Source organism: Siniperca chuatsi, linkage group LG15 (genome assembly GCF_020085105.1).
Source record: "Siniperca chuatsi isolate FFG_IHB_CAS linkage group LG15, ASM2008510v1, whole genome shotgun sequence".
NCBI lineage: Eukaryota > Metazoa > Chordata > Actinopteri > Centrarchiformes > Sinipercidae > Siniperca > Siniperca chuatsi.
This window is the reverse complement of record NC_058056.1, coordinates 14,701,166-14,718,653: the sequence shown is the minus strand read 5'-3', so window position 1 is coordinate 14,718,653 and position 17,488 is coordinate 14,701,166.

Below are 17,488 nucleotides of genomic sequence, written 5' to 3'. Positions count from 1 at the left end.
TAAAGAAGTATTAACAGCAAAATGTACTTAAAGTGACAGAAGTAAACGTACTCATTATGCAGATAAGCCCATGTCATCATTATGTTATTGGATCATTATTACAGATGCAGATATGAAGCAAACTTTGACTACTGTACTACTACTACTCTGTTATTTAATCTACAACAATGCATAATATTTTCTTAAATACTATATGTTTGTATGTAAAATTTTAATCTGCAAAGTGTCTGATAAATGTAGTGCAGTAAACTGTAATATTTCCCCCAGAAATGTAGCAGAGAAGAAGTGTAAAGTAGCATAAAAATACTCAAATACAAATACTTCAGAATTTGGTTTTAAATCTAAAGTATTTCTTTGTAACATGAAATATTTATACTAAATTAGTATTATTTACACAAAATAAGCAAAAGTTAAGTTAAGCATAAGTTAAACTTAAGAAAAACACCGTTGGGTATTATTTATTAAAGATGGGGTATGCAACTCTAATCCAATGCACATCTTTTTGTCAAATTCAGCGAATATCTCCTCACGGTCCGCTAGCTGTCCGTTCAGTGTGTGCGCTGAAAAACAAATCCGGTGTTTGTACACAGCCCTGGCTCTGTAAAATGGAAATAAACAAAGTGGCTCGGACCGAGCCACACAACACTAATCTAGCCATGATTTGTGTATCAGGTAACGTTAAATGACTTGCCCGAAGACATTCAGCTTACTTTCTAGTTCACCAAGATGTGCTGTTGTTGTGATGTTTGCTATAGCAGCAGGAGAGTTGTGTGTATCGCTGTCTGGAGCTGGTGTGCTGGCTCTGAGAAACCGTCTCGTCCTCTCAGTTAGCTTCGCCGCCGCAACTGTAGCGTAATTTTGCTAACCCACAACCTAAGCTAATGTTAGTTACATGACTTGCTTTGTCGTGGTTTGCTCTACATCATAGTATTTGTGATGGTATTGGATTTCTCCAGAACCACATACCCCACCTTTAAGTGTTTAGCCTAAAAAACTGCCTGCAAACCTGAGCAAACAATCCCACAACTTTCATCAGATTTGGATTCAAATGTTGTTAAATCCTGATTGGTGCAATATAATATGTGACATCACCCTTTTCCATCTGAGCTCGCCACTTCAAACCAGTGAGAAGAGCAGAGATAAAAACACAAATATAGAAATCTCTCGTGAAAAAAAACAAAAACTATTCTAACTTCAGCAGAAAATAGCGTGTGTGTGTGTGCAGAAAACAAAAAAAATGTAGATAATTAGTGATATTTAACTTTACTCCAAGTCTGTGGCTTATAAAGCAGTCACCATGTAGATTATATGACCACTTGTATTGAAATATCAATTTAAAAGTATTAAGGCATATTTTTACAATAGAGCATTTTGCGTTGCAGCCCAGGACAGTTTACTGAAAATACAAATGGTTTAACTTGCTTGTAGTAGTATTTTAAAGTAAAAATGTTTATTATAATAGACTACACTTAAAAGCATCCCGGTAGTGCCCATATGTCACACTCAGCAGAGGTCAGCAGAGAGCAGAGGTCCTGTATATCATATATAATTCCGACCACAGCACGTGTCCTTCACTCGTGGCACAGGGTGGCTAAATATTCACAAATTAACAAACAGGTGATCACAAAGCTACCAAAGTGACTCCCCATACCTGTTAATCTAACGACAACATGTCCGGCAGGGTACAGACACACAAGGATTAAACAGGCTCTGTGCCACATGACAGAGGGAGTCACCTTCAGGATGTGCAAGAGACTAAAATCAATCCAACACGGAAACTCTGACAGTGCTTTTAATCATGCTCGAATCCCTCGCTTCCGAATCCGGAGGGACAGAGTCTGCAGTCATAAATCTATCTGCTGTATCAGCCGCTGTGTCTTCTTCTCATCAGCCATGCAACAAGTGCAAGTGGTAGGCATGCTCCGGCCTATAGACTAGATGACAAAAGCTGGAGGTAACGTCAGCCTAAAGCACGCCAGTGCCAGCAACAACAGCTGCTGATGGCAAACAGAGTCTGAGTCATCAAAAGGGCATTTTATTTGACATAGGCATAAGTGGCAGTGGCTCTAAATCAACAGCAGGAAGGGCCCTGACATGTGCAAATAAACATGGAGAGTAGCCTGCATGATTCTGCGTCATCTGCCTCAGCTGGTTTTATGTTTTTTCTGGCATCGGAGTCAGTGCACATCTCCTATAAGGACAAAATCCAAAGCTTTCCTTTTCCATAATCTGGTGCCTGCAGATGGCTTTACCCCACCAGGAGCCCGGGTGTGAGACGGTCCCAGGTATCCATAACCACAGGCTGTATGAGGGGTGTGTGTCAGAGAAGGGGAGACGGGGGGGAGAGGGAGCTGGGGGCAGGCGGGTGATGAGGGACAAAAGGATCTTTTCAGGTCTGCCTCTGAGGGGCAGGGCTGGTGGTGTGGGAGGGAGGGGTAGGGTGGGGGGGGTAGAGAGATTTTCTTACCAATGATGCATGGATCTGACAATGTTCCTGCCTGGACGTACCCAGAGGCAGATGCAGGCTGTGTGTGTGTGTGTGTGTGTGTGTGTGTGTGTGTGTGTGTGTGTGTGTGTGGGCTTGTGCATACTCACGTGTACCAGACTTGGAGTGTGTGTGTGTGTGTGTGTTTGTGTATGTCTGTGTGTGAGGAAATACAACTGATTAAAGTAAAACTCTAGCACATGAGTGCTAGATGTCAATGGCAGACGTCTGCTATATTTCTATGCCATAAGCATATTAGAGATCTGAGGGATTATGCTACTCTGCATTCAAAAAATGTTAATTATACTGATGCAGGAGCTGCGGGCCAAAGACGGCTTCTACTCACCAGCGTAGGAAGCCTTTCGTCCTACAGGAAGCTCCTATGTGACGGAGCTGAAAGAAATATTTATCTCTTTCTTCCAGTCGGGGATGAGTGATGCATGACCCAGGGTTTAGACACGAGGAGGAGACTCTGCAGACAATTCCTACCTATTAGGGTGTTGAATAGCATGTTGTGTGTCAAATGAAGGACAGCATCATATACATTACCCGATGAAGAGGGGGGGATTTCTAATACGTTACAAGAGGAAAAGACAAAGGACAAGATAAGACGTGTGTGTAATGTCGACTTGTGTTAAAAAAAAAAAAAAATAAAAAATGTGGCCAGAAGGCACAGGCTCATATAACAAACTCTTCCTGAGACAAAACCAAGCTCTGGTTGCTGAAAATCAGATATGTATATTTTTGGAGCTTGGAGAGAAAGTTGATAGTGGCATTCGTCTCATATGTTTGATCAGGAAAGTGACTTCAGTCTGGAATGGGTTTTTTTTAAATACGTTTGTGAGGACTTTCTTCTTTATTTCAGACTTTCAAAGTCAAATTAAAGCAGATCTACAAGCTATCCATCATAATCTCACTGTAGATAGTTTTTCCATTGGGTGATGGGAATAATGGATGTCTCATGAAGGAGACACAAAGAAAAGATTGAAGTGAGAGGAAGACACCTTAAAGTAGGGGGAAGGATTCTACATAAGTAGGATTATTATTAGTTTACCATCATACTTAATAAAAGCACACGTGCAAATATCCAATCCAGTTAAAATAAAAAAATAAGCTTCATTTAATCTCATTTGACAAATCTTTAAAGGTTAAAGTTGGTGTTATTCTATATATTTCTTATTGTCAACAAATCTAATGAAAAGATCAATGCTTAATGCTTTCCAACATCCCTACTCTGTCTGTGGCACTCAACACCAAGCCAATTGGTTCCTAATGAAGATGTAATTCTTCCAAAAAAGGTCACAAATATATAGTTACATTTTTGTAAAAGGCTCTATAATTTCCTGAAACAGCTGGGCTCTGTAGTTTTTAGCAGATGTTACTCAAACAGGATCAAACAGTGCATTTGTTGGGGACTATTTTCAGCTGCGGATTAATACTCATTTGGTGCTCTAGTGAGTATTTATGGTGGCAGGTGGTGTATATAAACTCCATGTTCATGTTAGTGAAGGAACGTGTCATCCAGTGCAACAGTGCGGCTCACTGATGTGTTTATACAGTATATGTTTTTCTCAAATCGTTTCTGGACAACAATGAGACTCTATGACACAGTGGAATAATCTATACCAGGCTTTGGCTACACAGGAAATATTTGTTAGTCGGATCAATTCATTGTTGGTTTTGGTCTTTTCATGGGATTTGCTGACAATAGGAAAAATATAAAATATCACCAGATTTATACCTTAAAGCAGGTGGCTAAAGCCATGGTAAACAGAGTGACACAATGTCGTACATAAGTTTTGATAGTTTACTTTAAATATGTGGAAATAAAAGGTGTCACAAATATATAGTGTAAAAAGGCAAAGTTAATTTAAAATGTTCTCAGAATATAAGTTGATGATTTGTACATTTGGGAAAAGAGGCCGTTGTTTAATCTATATAATATTTAGGATGAATTACAAACTAAGGAGTTTTAAATGGGATAATGGGATAAATGCAAAAAAAATGGAAATCAGATAATAAAGGGCCGAAACAAAATAAAGCCAGATTACTCTTTTTTTCCTGGAGTGACCCTTTACTGCAAATGTCTCCATAGCTCTTCATTTGCTGAAACTCATGGCACCATTTGTACTCTGCAATGGATGTATTGAGGTAGCTTACATCAGAAAACTAACTTGAAGGAGAAGTCTGGTGATATTCTATATTTTCCTTATTGTCAACAAATCCCATGAAAAGGATAAAACCAACCATGAATTGATCACAACTATTGTCTGTGTAGTCAAAGCCTGATATAGCTTATTCCTCCACAGAGCATAATTGTTGTCCAAAAACTATTGAACACACATCAGTGAGCCACACTGTTGCACTGGGTGACGTGTTTCTTCATTACCATGAACACAGATACACTGTTCTGATGGAGTAAATTGATCCACGACTGAAAGTAGTTCCTAACAAATTCACTATTTACTTCTGTTTGAGTGACATCATAAAAATTACAGTGCCCAGATGTTTTAGGGAATTACTGAGCCTTTTTAAAAATTAAAAACTATATATTTGCAAGTTGCTTTCAAAGATTTATGACTTCAGCAGGACCAAAGCATTGAGAGATGGACTAAGACTAAGATTATTGGTTTTGGTCTTTTCTTATTGTTGACACTAAGAAACATATAGAATAACACCAGCCTCAACCTTTCAAGTAAATTTACTTAATATATAGTATATAAATCACAAATTCATAAAAAAAAAAAAGCTCAATTTTAGTTTCTCTTTCACCCTTGGACATTTGTTCAGAGATTTCATACAGTGTAGGTAGGTACTGAACATAAACTAGCCAAGATATAAGACATAACTAGAGCCATAATGACTGGGTTTAGTATCATATTATATCACAATAGAATTAATAATTCTGCAGACTGTTACCGCTATACTGCTTGTTGTTCTGCTTCTATATCCAGCCAAGAAAGATCCACGAGTCTAAACACAGTCACATCACTGCTCCAGGCTCAAGGGGCTTTTGAGGAGGGGCAGGGGTGGCAGACACAACAAGAGGAAGTAGTATGGGATATGGGATAATGAAATATACCTCACACTCCCGAGGGGCATCGCCTCACCTATCCTGGGGCTCACAAATAGCTCAAGTAACTAAGCCCCACCCCCCCACCCCTAGTTCACACACGATCCACACCCCTGCTGTGCCCAAACCACACCACAGCTACCCTCCACCAGGACCCTGCAGCTATGTGCAGTTTGTACTTTATTTGTTTGCAGACATTGGAGTGACAGCAGCCCGAATCTGAGCTGCCATCCTGCCCCCCCTCACCCTTCATAGAGCGGGATAAAATACCCTTCTTGGTTCCACGCAGGACAAAAAAAAAAAAAGAAAAATATTCAGGAAATGAAAGTTGTAACACGATCCTCTGTGTGCCAAACGTCTCCCTGAGCAGGGACAAAAGGCCCAGAGAAAAGCTGCTGGGCCTATTTTAGCCTGCATGTGATAGAAGAAGAGGGAGGGAAACACAGGAGGGAAAGGAGAGAAGAAAAGAGAAAATTAAGATGAGTGAGGAATTAGGAGTTATTAGGATTCAGTGGGGATGAACTGAAATTATTTCCTCAGACAGTGAAAGAGGAGGAGGAGGAGGTGAAGGTGCTGCAGTGATGAACTCCTCTGTGCAGAAATTGGAGTGCTCCCGCAGCCCTCTGTGCACGGAGCCCCACATCCCACAGATATTCATGCACCAAGCAAAATAAACTTCCCATTCCGGCCCGGCAGTATGTTTTCCAGCGGGCCTCTCCTGAGAGACAGCCTTCACGACTCCTCATTCAGTGCTTATGGTCCAGTCGAGTGTATCCAAGATGAGGGCAGAGAGAGAGAGAGAGACTTTTGATGTCCAACAACAACAAAGAGGGTAAAATAACCAGCTTTTATTAATGATGCAGAAAGAGACAGGAATACTTCTTTCTCTTCCTGCTGTTTGGTTGGAGGCACTCTCTTCCCTCTAACCACTCGTGTGCCATGGCTGATCACCAGGGCATCCTGGCAGCAGAGGGAGGGGGAAATGCTCCACTGGTCCTCACAGTGCTGACTGGTGCATTTGCAGCATGGTGTCAGTAGCCGGTGGTAATTACCAGGCTCTCTCTGAGTTACCGCTACACCAATGTGCCACCGGCGCTGGTATGCCAGCTAAGCTCTGTTATTAGGCAGAGAGCTGCCACTGCACAGTAGGCGCTACTTCAGCAGACAGAGTCAGTCTATCTATCTATCTATCTATCTATCTATCTATCTATCTATCTATCTATCTATCTATCTATCTATCTATCTATCTATCTATCTATCTATCTATCTATCTATCTATCTATCTATCTATCTATCCTTCTATCTATCTAGTCTGTCTACATAATGAATGACTGTTAGCCTACTCACAAAGTACAGGCTGGAGTGCTAAATTAGTAGGATCTTTATCATATGTGGCAGCTATAATTATGCACAGAAGAGTTGTTGTCTTGCTCCACCAAAATGACTGAAATGTCTTTATTGAGGCTGCATTTGGAGCAGCTAGAAAAACATGTATGTATATCCACTCACCCATCAAAGAAGTAGCAGAGAAGAAGAACCCTTCTCATCATCCTCCTGCTACATGTCTTCCAACAGACTGCTGGAGCCTGCAGAAGGCGTCTTTTAGAGAAACCCGGAGAGAAGCAGCAGATGAGCAGACCTCAGCGCACTTAGGAAGACACTTATGCAGTGCTGATTTTACTGGAACTCTTTGTTTTGCTTTATTTTAAATATATGAAGATATTTCATAATTTCACTTCTATTTTCAAAATGACACCCACATAAGGACAATTTTTAAACAATCATGCACATCAAGTATTAGCTTGAAGGTTAAAAAAAAGCTCAAATAGTTATGATTGAGCAATGTAACTGCTTGAAATGAACTGTAATTGATAAGATAATGTGGAAGAGTACTGAATAACATTTAGAAACGGATTAAAATCAATATAGATTAACTTCAAATATAAAACTAAAAACTATACATTCTTTTTTAAATGTATTCGTCTGTCTGTTTCTATGTGTACAATATCTAAAAAGAAAATACTGCTAGTGGACAGGTTTGAACTAAAACTGGATTAAATATGATGTGACCATGATGGTATTAGTTGTATCCAGTATGTTGTTCTTACATGTCATAGACAGTTTCAATAAATGACAAATAATTGTGTGACTGCTTGTAAATTCCTGTTCTACAATAATCATTATTTGATTCTACAATAAATGATTAGGAAGCAAGAAAAACACAAACCAATACAAAACAGTTTCCACTCCTTGCTGAATCATTAATAATATTATTGTAGGGAGATAAAAAGCGGGAGGCAAAGATCCCATAACATTTTTAACAATAAAACAGTCTGTCAAGCATTTCAGAAGTGCAGTTATAGTGTGACGTATAGCGATGCATTGTAAAGTCATGTTGGTAGCAGAGTGTAAGGTAAGGATGAGCTGATAATTAGGCAGGTATTTTAGTTCAATGGCACTGGGACAATTTGGACTTTCTGAAGCTCCCGGAGATCTGAGCTGAAGGGCAGACGAGAGTCTCTGCTTCACTCTCTCTGTCTCAGAGTTTGGCAGGTTTATAACTATGACCCAAGAGCATGGCTGAGAAAGGCTCAAGGTGCTGAACTTAAACTTGGCGACAGCTGCAGAAACTGGAGACCAGAGAGTTTAAATATAGACCCTTAAAATCCCAACTGGTGCCCTTGCCCTGCCTCAACACTTTCTTACACATGTACATTCACACCCTCCACTCAGTAATGCTGTACGCTCATTTACACTTCTAGGCCCACATTTACCTGTAGTTTGTTTGTATACATGTACGGTCAAAAATGTATTTAAAGAGCTCTTTCTACAGTTGGTATTATACACAATGTGGGTTAACTGTTCTCTCATTAAATGTCGCCTAACTGGAGGCTTGAAATAAGCTAAAATTTAAAAAACAACATATACTATGTCCTCTCAGGCCAGGGTCTCCTGAGTGACACTTTTTTATAAAAGCAATCACTAAAAGTTTTATTAATCATGTGAGGCTTTTTATTGTACATAGTTTTTAACCTACTCATGCAGTGGGATATGACAGAAGTCTATAAAACCTGCAGCTGCGCTGCTGAGTTGTTTCCTCTCTACTATGGATCGTGTGCGCCATCTTGTGGCCAAAGGCAGAACTACATGTACAGACACAACGCTGATATATAAGAAAGTTAGTTTTTCTTTAAATAAACTAACTAATAAAAGTCAGATCATAAATATAGGCACATTTAAAACATTTTTTTTTTACTTATAAAGGTGTTATAGTAATTCCACATCATTTTTTGGTGTAAATCCACACAAAGAATGAAGGACTCCCATATGTAGCCACGGTGTTTTAGTTCAGGAGAAACATGTTTAAATATTAATGAATGAGCACAGAAAAAAGCACTTTTTAAAATATGACAGCTCTCCACTCACATCGGATAAAATGTATCAAGACTTCTTGAGTCATTGTCTCCATCTAGTGGCCGAATGCTGTACTACGCTCACTGACCTGCGAGAAATATTCACAGGAATAATTTATCTTTCTTGGGTATAATTTGCCCTCAGTGTAAAATACAATATAACACAGATGCGTACCAGTAATGTAGCACTCACTAATCTCCATTCCACCTGCGAATTACAAAGTATTAAGTATGAATGTTTTGTTGGCTAAGGGTATTTTACTCGAGCATTATAATTTGTGAGAATTTATATTTTTAATCACTTGGAGGAATATACTGCATATATAGCCTACTTTAACTCCAAACTTCAGCTAAAAAAACTATGATGCATTACTAGCTGAATCTTACCAATAATATAGTTATCACAACATCTGGTCAAGGCTTGATTACCAACCGGGTAAAGTGGGCAACTGCCTCGGGGCCCAAGACCCTCGTGTAATTGTTTGACAATATGCACCAAGAAGGTGCCATAAACTGAATTGGTAAGGGCCTTAAGGTGCTATACTACGTTTTACAGTAACCTAACCTTGAGGCCCTGCCTTGAAAAATGGCCTTGAGTCACTTCTGGTTATAATAAGCCTTTTTCACAGCAGACATTTTACCCACAGCCCTCCTCCCTCCGGGGCCTCCTAGTGGGTTAATGTGGCCCTGCATCTGGATCAACTACATTGCTAAATGGTTACATACAGTATATCAATATTGTAAGATTGAGCCATTCTTAATAATAATTATGATAATAGATTTTTGTAGCAGTTTTAAGATGCCCAAATACCCTTTTACATAACAAGCAAAAAAACACCCAAATATAAATAACAAAACTTCAATTGATTACTTTGATTACGACATATTCATAAAGCCCATTTTACTGAATAAATGACGCAGTCCTTCTGCTTCAATGGACTATTTTTGAATTGCTGTATATATTAACATTCGTATTAAACTTAAGGATTTACTTATACTTGCTCAGTCTTTGACTTTGCTGTAATCAATATTAGTGTTCCCACAATGCACCAGCTGTTTTCTCATCATATTTTCATCTCACATTTGTTACGGGCGCCTGTCAAAACAACACCTACAGATCCTGGCCGACATTAGTCCTCTTCGTGTTCTCAGAGCAGCCTGATGATATGAACATTGGCTGACTTGAGCGCGCTCACACCGGCCCCTTAATTGCCTCACATTGTCCACATTGTATCTGCTAACGAACGGCGGATTTGTGAGCGATGCAGACGGGCCGAGGTTGGAGCGAAGTATCGATTGATTGATTGATCCGACCGCAGAAATGTCCGCCTGAACTTGGACATGAGTTAAAGCAGAAACGGTCACCAATCAAACATAGGCCGCAAATTGCAGAACATGTGATCTTGTGGTTGCTCAATAAGTAGCCCTATACGGGATTTACGCGGGGCAATTATGGAGATAGAATTAGAGACTTTTAAGTGAGCCATAGCCAAGGCAGTATAATTTCCACTCCTTCAGTTATTTCGCTTAAAGCAACGAGCTTCACGAGCAGCAGCAGTAAGTGGAGCAGCGACTTCTTCACGGACTTTTGTGCCCTGGGTGCCGCCTCTCAGGCTACATGCAGGCTGCCCTACTTTTGGTCCGCAATGCGGGGTTCTCGGACTGTTATACAGTGATATTTTAGACAATGGTGTGTTTCCAATTTTGGAAAACACAAAGTTTGGAAAAGAGCCCTTTCCTGATTTATCATGACAGTAGGCCTAAACGGTTTCCTGAGTTTGGTGTGGAGGAACTTAACCTCCATCCCGATTAAGTGTACGCACACTTATCCCCACACATCAGTGACCGACCTCACTTATGCTCTTACGGCTGGATGGGACCGCATCTCTGCAGCCGGGTTCCAAAATCATGTGGAGACTCAAACCCAGGTCGTCAATTACGGACACTTTGTCTCGCCCCTAGGCGTGTCATACAGACGCACAAGGTAGCCTACCCTTTAGCGTCTGTGTGAGACCCACCGGGCTTTCAGCTAACTCCAATGTAAAGCGGACGGGCTTCATCTGCATAGCAACGGTGGCTGAGGATCATGGGTAGCTCTAATGTAGCCTAGCCTTCCGCTATCCAAAAAAATCACATAAAAAACTTTATTTCTCAGAATCTAAGGGGAAATAATTAAAACTGATGGCCATAACATTAACCTATCGTATTATTGATTTATCAAGGACACTTTCGTGTTTTTGTGTTGAGAAATGTTGAGGATATAAAAGAAAACCTTAACATGGGATAGGGCCTACTTCCGGGCGGTGGGCCCTCGGTTCTCCAGTGGGACTGATGCTCACTGCGTCTTATAGCGCCGCGGTCAGGTCGGCACTGGAGCCACGGCCGGAGCAGCAGCTCTGAGAGTCTAATCTTGCCGCGATGGTTTCACATTGGAGTTAGCTGAAAGGCCGGTGGGTCTCACACAGGCGCTGAAGGGTAGGCTACCCTGTGCGTCTGTGTGAGACGCCGAGGGGCGAAACAAAGCGTCGGTATTTGACGACCTGGGAATGAGAACGGGTTGGAAAGTCTTCCCCGAAGAATTGAGGTTGTTATGTCATGTTTGGGTGTCCACATACTTTTGACCATGTAGTGTACGATAGTCTGATTTTTTTTTCTCTTGACCACCATCCACCAAGTGTTTTTGAAATGATTTTATTTATATTTTTAAGACCTTTGTCAATCCATGGAGAAACGAAATGAGCCAAAATATCAGAATAACCAAAATCGTTAATGCGGTTTCGCTCTGCGGGAGAAGATACTGTATCTGCACACGATTTAAGCAGGCGATACTGTACACAGGGTTTATTGCACACACTCAGAGTTAAAGAAGCACATAAGGGTTTACCCAGAAAATATCAATGCTATCATACTAATCTGATAAATAAAGGAGCAGATTATTGATGAATAGGTGAAGAGGAAGGGCGGCGTCTCTGTCCGCTGTGCTGAAAGTCTGAACAGATCCATCCATACCAATCAACATTTACTGACCCGAAATGTAACTTTTATGGGATAAGACTGACTGAATTTAAATTTTAACCGAGACTGATTCTGATATTCTTTAGAGTCAATATCTTGAAATGTGAGGTTAAAATAATTATTAACTGCATAGTTATCAAGTTAGAATTAAATAAAATGAAGGGACAGAACAGTGAGGAGAATACTGTGAAACAGCATTTAGACCATGAAAGTATAACTGAACAGCTGGGCTAAATATATAAACAGATATAATGTGTGTGTGTGGGGGGGGGGGTTTGCACTAATTTCCTGAGTATTTCTAAAACCTAATGCTCCGAAAATCCTGAAATGCTGAAACAATGAGGAAGACCAATGAATCTGCATTATTCTTAGTGTTTTGTCAGTAAACTGCCTGCTTGGATGGATATATCCTGCATCTAATATCTAACTTCATGTTAGTTTGTCCTGGATTGGAAGTGTTAGGAAAGCTACACACGTGTTTGGCAATCTTCAAACATCCCTCGTGCAGATCCATGTAAGAAATCTCGGCCACCAGGGGGCGTCACTAGCACGCAGTTTCCATTTTTCAGTTCATCATGATGGCGATGCTGTGAAGCCTTCAGAAGATGAAGTAGCCTATTCTTTGCAAAGAAAACCTCTCTGGGGAGAAAAACCAGGTTACAATACCATGTGACGAAGCGCGCACACACACACACACACACACACACACACACACACACACACACACACACAGACAAGCCTGGAAATAGCTATATTCCCAAGATTAGGAACACTGGAAATTAATATTTTCATATAAATTCATGGCTTTTGCACAATGAGCTGTTGATTTCTTTGGTCCTCGGAACAAGTTAGTTTTTATGGCGAGTTTTTTTTCTGGTTTAACCTTATAAACAACAAGCAATGGGGGTTTAAAAAAAATAAAAGTTGTTGGAGAGCGAATAGGATGGAGAGCGCTTTGGTTGAAAAACGAAGAGGGCGGAGAACAAAAGCCCTACTGAAAAGGACAAGTTTCCCCTGCTGAGTGACCTCGACCACTTCAGGAGGCGTGTGGAGTGGGGAAATGTGGCGGCGTGACAGTATCAGTGTCTGCATGCTACAGTGTTATCTTTATTATTCTCTATTGTATTGCTGTTACTATGCAACAGCATTGCTTTATTTTCTTCATGCAAAACAAAAAATGTTTCAAAACCCAGACAGTGAACTTAATATGGCTGCCAGATGAATTTGGGTGAATTGCGAGGACACTAAAAGGACAACCAAAGAAAGCTCAGGGGCAGTGGAGAAGGATCCAGTGGTGGAAGAAGAACTCACACCTTTTACTACTTAAGTAAAAGTAGCAAATACTATGTAGAAATACTACTTAGTTCTGCATTTTACTTGAAAGTACAGAAGCATTAGCAAAATGAAAGCAATTATGCAAAATGGGCCCTTTCAGAATCATATATATTATTGAAATATAATTATTAATGCATTAGTGTGTAAGCATTACTAATGTTGCAGCTGGTAACGTTAGGGCTCATTTTAACTACTTTATATAGGTAGTAGTTTAATCTATAATAATACATCATGATTTATTAGTTGATAGTACAGTCAGTGGCCACTTTATTAGGCACACCTGTACAATCTACCGCAGTCCAATACAACTGCTCTGCCATATCATCTATCTTGACTACGCTCATAATGTTCAGATTTGGCGTAAATGTGTAAATTCAATTGTATGTTTGTTATTGAGGTCATAGTTAAAGGAGCTGTTGTGTTGGACTGCGTTATACTGAGAGGTGTTTCTCATTTTTTGTCCTCCCTATTTACATACATGAGGGGGGCAAAATATTAGAAACACCTCTCTGTATATAATGCAGTCCAGTACAACACCAAGACTAACTATAACCTCAATGCTAAAACATATGATTTAATTAATTAATCATCTGAATCTGCAAAGTAACAGTGACTAAAGCTGTCATAAGTGTAGTGGAGTAAAAAAGTACAATATTTGCCTCCGAAATGTTGTGAAGTAGAAGTATAAAGTAGCATAAAATGAAAATACTCTTGTATAAGTACTTCAGTGATTAATTACTTACATTCCGCCACTGGAGGGATCTGCAGAGCATCCCAGAGTATAAAAACAAATACATCCCTCTGGATGACGACCCTCTACTCCCAGATTAACCAAATAAATGTTACTGTAGATTGTTCGAACAATCTGCAAAGCCCCCGGATTACGTTCAGTGACAACGTTTTTGACACTGGGCTGACCGGACTGCGTGGATGCAGCAGGTCCAGATTAGGTGTCTGACATTAAAACACTGAGCCCAGCTGTATTTTTAACTGGTTTCTCTGGCAAACTCTCTGCATGTTTGCAGTTGTCTATTATTATATCACTGTGCACAATGGAAGTCAACCAACACGATTACAGACAGACCTGCCGCTTTGACTTCGCACGGCCAACCATATGAGAGCATGAAGCTGGACACGTTTTAATCCGACAATGATTTTGTCCATCATTTTTAAAACGATTGTTCGTTAGAAGTTGTTCGGCATATGTCAAGTGAACCTATTACTATGCCATATTTGATTTTAGACGCCCTGGCAGACAGAAAGCAGGTGTTCAAGGTAGCAGGTTCTACAGGTAAGAGGCCCTTAGGCCCTATTTAAATGAATAAATCCGCAATGTATCATTGGCATGACGGATAAAGCATGGTGACGAGAAAGTAGGCTACAGAGCAGGATAAAGGGTTATGAACATCAGCCAAACGTGGTGGACGCTTCAAAGTTGCTTGACTCCACTTTCTCTCACATATTAAAGCTGGAGGAAAAGCCTGACCACGGTTCGTTTTCTGCGCCTAAAGACGCAACGATTCGCTTTGACTCAACGGTTGTGTCCTCACCTTCACCCTCACAGTTTGGTACAGCAACTTAAGAGAGGAGACAGTTGGACAAGGCCGTTTCTACAGCTTCTCCCTTCTTTCTGTTCCTCCCTGTAGGATATTGTATATAATATACTGTTACATTTTTAAATCCCTCCTTTCTGGTGAGACAGTCTGCACTGTAAACTTCTTGCCTTAGAAATACAAATCTTGGACTCAGACAGTCAGACACTTTGTAGGACTGCTAAGAGAATATAAGCACTTTAATCATGTAGGCTACCAGCTCAGGGTCCTCTATGCATTTACTTTATATGCTTTAATGTGTTTTTTAGTTCAATCTTATTTGAGATTTCTTTTTAAATAATTGTTCCTGCATGATTTAATGGAGTAATAATGCGTGCATATGGTATAAGGGCCAAGGCACCAGTGACCCCGGTTTCCATCCAGGGGGTCAGCGTGGACATTGTTGAGGACTGCAAGGACCTGGGAGTACACATGGACAATAAACTGGACTGGGCTAAGAACACTCAAGCTCTGTACAGGAAGGGCCAGAGCCGCCTCTATTTTCTGAGGAGGCTGAAGTCCTTCAACATCTGCCGGACAATGCTGAGGATGTTTTATGACTCTGTGGTGGCCAGTGCTATCCTGTATGCTGTTGCATGCTGGGGCAGCAGGCTGAGGGTAGCGGACGCTAACAGACTCAACAAACTGATCCATAAGGCCAGTGACATTGTGGGGGTGGAGCTGGACTCTCTGTCGGTGGTGTCAGAGAGGAGGATGCTGGCCAAACTACATGCCATCTTGGACAGTGTCTCCCACCCACTCCATGACGTGTTGGTCAAACAAAGGAGAACCTTCAGCGGAAGACTCATCCCACCAAAATGCACCACAGAGCGCCACAGGAAGTCATTCCTGCCTGTGACCATCAAACTCTTTCACTCCTCCCTCTAAGTGTTAGTCTATTGACCCTAAGTCACTAAACTGGACATTGGATCATTAACATCACTGCAATACTTCAAATATTGTGCAATATTCTCTGTTTAATACTCCTGTGCAATATATTCTGTTTTCAGTTTATTATTCCCTGTTTATTGATTTTTATTAATACTTATATTACAGCTGTGCAATATCCACCGTCTCATAATCTGGTTAATCAGCTACACATAACTTGACAGTACTCATTATTGCACTGTTACTTATTACTTATATTATTACGTTGTATTATACCGTACTATACTTATCAACCTGTAAATCCACTTTTGTACTTTACACTTATTTTAGCTTTTATACTTTATATCCACATTTGTACTGAATTTATCTTACCTGTATTATAGCGTATTATATTTTGATTTGCTTAGTACTTCTATTCCTTCTATTCTCAAGTGTGCATTGACGTGATAGTGAGCAGCTGTAACGAAAGAGTTTCCCCTCGGGGATCAATAAAGTATTTCTGATTCTGATAAATTTTGTGATCAAATAAAGTATTAAACAGTTTGAGGCTTTATCAAAAATAGCATATATGTGTATATATATAGAAGCAGACAGACACCCAGATAACCACATTTATACTGACAAACTATACTCAGTGTCTGCACACTGAACCACGCTGACAGATTCAATAACAATAGAGACGTACAGTCAAGGCTGCAGACTGCCCTTCAACACACATCACAAACAAAGCTGAAAGAGCCTCTACTCACGCAAGTTAACCGCAAGTTATCTGACAACCCTTAACTTGTCAAAATACTCTGGAGCTGAAACCTGGTGAACTTCTGGACACCAGAAGAGAAAAGAAATGGCATCCTATTACATTTACAGCAGCCCGGCACTGTATTTAATCATTTATGAAATGACTGAAGCATATGTGCTGCGCCTATATGCGAAGGTTACTACACGTTAGAAAACAATAAACTGGTGATTAAATCCTTTTAATAGGCCAAGCCATGAGCTCACACTGTAGCGCGCGCACACACGCGCACACACACACACAGTGGAAAAGTTGTGATTTCCGTGCCCCAGACTACCCTCACAGGAGTCTTTTCTTTGGAGAGGGACCCGCGGTCGCTTCCCTTTACAAAACAGCGGCGGGGCCCCTTTTGTCCGAGCGGGGACCCCAGACCCATCATTAGCACTGATTACCGCTGACCAGTTTGACAACCTTATTGACTGCGAGAAAGACTTTTCCATCTAGTCCCCCTGTCGTCCTTATTTTCAATAGAAACGGAAATATTCAGCCATTTTGTCCCCGTGGTTTGAAAGAGGAGCAGCAAAAAAAGAAGACCCCCCCAACCCCATTTATTTCCCTTCACTTGTTTCCTCTCTCTGTCTCTCTCCATACAGACTTAGCTTCTGTGTTGTTCAAGCTGAAAGGCTTTTGTCTGTTTCAGAAGTTACTGTAGACTAATTAATTGCAAATTGGACGGAACCAGGTGTCTGTCCCATCAGTTGGAAAAGCTCAGTTTTAACTTCGGGTTTGGTCTGCTTTGCTCACTTATCCTGTTTCTCATCACATTAAGACTTCTCTGCAGGCAATTTGCTCTGATGTAAAGTCTATTCATAGTCCAGCAGAAATATTTGGTAAGTATATTTTACTGAAATTGTTTTCAACATGGAAGGGACTATGAATCCCAGGTATAAA